The following is a 4,600-nucleotide window of genomic DNA, read 5'->3' as shown; positions in this document are numbered from 1 at the left end:
CTACCCCTTAAAGTAACAGAATTATCCTTGTGCGTTAATTTTTTGTACGTGGTACCAGCATTGGTCTTCGAATCAGCATCATCGCCCACATCATCAGTATACCATCATACTTGTGATATCATCATCATTGCCATAAACACAATTGTACTCTTAATTAAAATCACTGCATCATTGATCGTATCATTAGGTATACTATAATTTTGTGCATCACAAACGTAGTTCGTGTATCAGAGATTTAGCTGTATCAGAGATCTAGGCCTAATATTCACACGAGAAAACCCTTTTATTGTCATATATATTACATATAGTCATTAGCAACTCGTTTTGATTTCAACTGTTAAGTTAAACCTACTATCTAATAATATGATAATATGATGTTTTTATACATAACATATTAGTAAGAAAATGTATTGAAATTAATGGACATGGGCATGATAATCTACATCGATTAACGTCAGGGGAACAGCAATTTGTTTTCATTGTGGTCGTACATTTAATTCACGTGCGTAATACAAATATAACTATACGTATCTGATTAATATAATACTGAATAAGCCTGTTCTGCACTAATCAAGCATTGTCATAAAGATGATACGGTAACAATGCGATCATTGGTTATTTCATAGCGCTCGTTCAATTTGAAAACAAAGCGGCGGTATTCATGGCAGACTATAAAAACATTTATCGCGTCACGAATTATCTGGGTGTAAAATACAAAATATAAGTGTATTGTACTAAAAAACAGCATGACCTTTTGATTTAGTATAGCTTTCCAAATTCAGCCTTATAATGATTACATTTTCTCTCTTTATTAAAATGACTAACTTATTAACGAATTAAGCCTATTTAATTTATATTTTAGGAGGTAGCTATTTTTGAAAGATTTAGCCTAATTAGTATTATTTATTGACTACGGTACGGTACCGTGTGTACGGTACCCAAGCAGCTAACATATTCATTAGGCCTACATGCACGAGGTCCATTGAATTTAACAATTATTAACATTTTAGGAGGTACAGGTGCTTGGAATATTTAGTCTTATAATGATTAACAGTCGGTACCCAAGCAACTAACTTATTAATAAATACATTAATTGAATTATACCCATTCTGATTTATATTAAAATTCGTAACTATTCACATTCACATCTGTATAAACACCTATAATGTAAAAATTGATTGAAAATAGATATCTTGTACATTGAATTTCAATCTAGCAATAACCCACATTCGATCCAGTAAACTACTGGTATCTCAATTGTCGATCCACCAAGGTTGTGCAAGACACAACGATTATTAATTTGTTTAATAAGGAATGCAACTAATCGGCTGTGTATAATACCTAATTATCAACACTGTCCGATAGTAAATCAAGGTGGATCGATCACTCTTTTCATAATTGGTCATGCAACAAGAACATGTAACCAATTAAATACAACGGTACAGATGATTATTGTTATTCATTTACCAGATTCTGTTAATAATGAGATCTTGATTTATCTTGAGTAAGTAGGTATACACCCCTAATTTTATAAATAATTTTATAATCTAAAATATAGAACCATTTCAGCGATTAATATTAGCATTGTCTCTTCCAAGTTTGCACACCTATACGTTATTTTGTATGTTAGGCCTAACTGTTTCCTATGTTATATTTACTCTACACTGTTTTTTTTATTATAATCTATTTCTTTCTATTCTATTCTTTCTCTCTTAAAAGTAAATGTGTGTAAAAACCTACTTCCCAATTTCTTCAAAAATATCATAGTATTTGTCGACTTCACATAATTTCACTTCGATATAATTAGCCCTATATCCGTCTTCATTCATATCTGCGAAAAAAGAAATATTGATTATTACAGTGCTGGGATACATATTCATGTGAAACGAACTGAAGTCAATAACCAATCAATAAATTAATTAATTTCGTTTTCATGGATTTTATTTCAGACATACAGTACATAGGCCTCTGGCTCTTATATTTTATTGATTGATTGATTTACTTTATTAACCAGATTCACACAAATACATACAATATAAACATACTGTATTTATAAAACAATTAAAAAGTCAGTACAACAATAAGACTCGAGTTAAAAGGATATCCCAAAAAAGTTAATTCATTAATTTCTACATGCGTTGCCTAATCATTGTTTCTCTTTTCGTGAGCCAGAATAAAAAGAGAGACTTTGCCTATAACAGGGATTCTACTTACTTGGATTAGTATATCAATTTTGAATAAACATACTAAGATCAATAAATAATTTGTGTCCGACCATAAGTGGATACTGTTATCTATGTAAATGTTTACCCACTTTCATCGATCAAGATTTTTCTGAGAAATATAATGGGCAATTACCGAAGATTATATATGTACAGTACTGAGCAATTTAAACAAATTTAAATCTTATCATTTAATAATAATAATTTATTTGGAAGCTACACTTTTGAAATAGTGGCACACTTCTTGAATGAAGGTGCGTCCAGAGTAAGTAAAATAAGAGTTAGAGAAAAAAATGATTTAACAATAGGCCTATTTACAGTACAAGGACTTAAACTAAATTATGTACAAGATATAAAAAATAACATTAACAAAAGTAATACTTTTGAAACAGTGTCACACTTCTTGAATGAGGTGCGTCCATAATACAGTAAGTAAAATAAAAGTTAACAAAAAAAAATGATTTAACAATAGGCCTAGGCCTATTTACAGTTAGGCCTACAAGGAAACTTAAATTAAAATTAATAGAGGATTTAAAAAGCAATTATTTACATTGTTGATTTCCCTTCTCTTTTTGTGTGATATCGTAATATTGTTCCGTATATGGTTTTATTACAGACATTTGCTTATTTGTATCATCAGTATTATTATATTGTGCTAATGTACTAAACAAATCCATACTTATTAATTGGAGATATATCTTATAAATAACGGTGATCTGACGTTGTTTATAGACTAAAGCGATTTTTGTTTTCTTCGTAACATTGATTGGCTGGGTGAACAGGGGCTATAACCAATTGTAATAACACAGAGAATACCTTGTTTTCAACATGGGATGTGTATGATTTATCGGAATTTCAATAGGACCAGGGTTTAATGAATAGGTATTACGTACAATGATTATTCACATTTTAAGATTCCCACAATACTTATGCTTATTTTCCCACACGAAAAAGTCATTAGTTTTTCTATTTTTATCTCTATCATAAAATTAACTAAGCCTACGGTGTAACATGTTGATTTAAGTATAAAGTATTTGGGAAGATCGAGTGAGAACTACTACTACGCTACTTAGCCTAACTATTTCTTTGATGTATTATGTCCATACCCTTAACACAAATACACACTCAAGCTCAATGGAATAACAGCTACAGCGAACACAATCCTAAACAAATAATCTCTTTTTCTTTATTCACAATAAGCTGTAAAACATAATACCCATAGTATAGTTTTACCCCACTTGCTATATTGTGTAAGGTAAAGTTAGTTTCAGGTTCTTTATTGTTGTCATTATTGATTTAAATATTTGCGATTTCTAAAATTGTCAAAAGTGTGTGGTATGGCTTTAGGTGTCGTGTTTTGTGAACCATAGAATCTGTTACCAACATGAAGAACTGTATTATTTTAACAACACTGTATAATAACAATTAATTACTACTTTGTAACGGCAATTACCATGTACATTTTAACTGTCGTTTCGATGTAATTTATGTATTTTTGAAATTGAAATTATATGACCCTAATTAGTTTGCGGTAAGTTTGTATATCAAGAACAAATTAAGAGTCGTTTTAACGACTCTTAATTTAAAAAAAGAAGCATAAATCATAATTTCCACAATCCGACCTACATCAGCGTTGGTGCAAATTGGTATTTTAGGATATTGTAGGTTGGTTTTGTGGAAGTTGCTTATTGTTAATTTTCTGGTGAAAATGTTTCTCTTTTTGTTCTTTTTTGTATGATTTTTTGGATGTACTATTCGAAATAAAGAAAATGAATGAATGAACAATATAATACGAAAAACGTAGTTATATTGTGGTTATAGACTATAATCAAATTATATATATATATTACATAGACTCACAAGCAAATTAATCAAAATACATCAACAAACCATGTAGGGTTGCAAATGTACATTTGATATAGGCCTATTACAATAAAAATAAAACTAAAGTCGCTTACCCATGTCTGCAATGTCATGGACTGCTTTTCGGATAGGTTCCAACTAACCAATGACACACGCAGAAGAAAATAGTGTGTAAATAAGATACTATTGATTGTTTAACTATTGTTTTCTTTTCTATTCATAATTATTATTGAGGGCGATGTTTACATTTTTTGCTAAGGATTACGATGTGTTTGTCTTTGCGAGAAATGAACATTCATTAACTGTTCACCGTATTATTCTCGATAAATCAAGAGAGTTATAATGTGTTTATTTATTATTTTAATCATCAAAATAGATTACATTTCACCAATGATATTTTATTTTTAAAGTCTGGCTGTGAAAAAACGTTACGGTCGAAGGCATGTGGTAATCTTAATTTGCATAAATAACTCCACTGGACAATTTAGGAGGAAACTGAACACTTGGTTCGATAG

Source organism: Antedon bifida, chromosome 1 (genome assembly GCF_963402885.1).
Source record: "Antedon bifida chromosome 1, ecAntBifi1.1, whole genome shotgun sequence".
Taxonomy (NCBI): Eukaryota; Metazoa; Echinodermata; class Crinoidea; order Comatulida; family Antedonidae; genus Antedon; species Antedon bifida.
The sequence above is the reverse complement of the archived record's forward strand: the minus strand, read 5'-3'. Positions refer to the sequence as shown.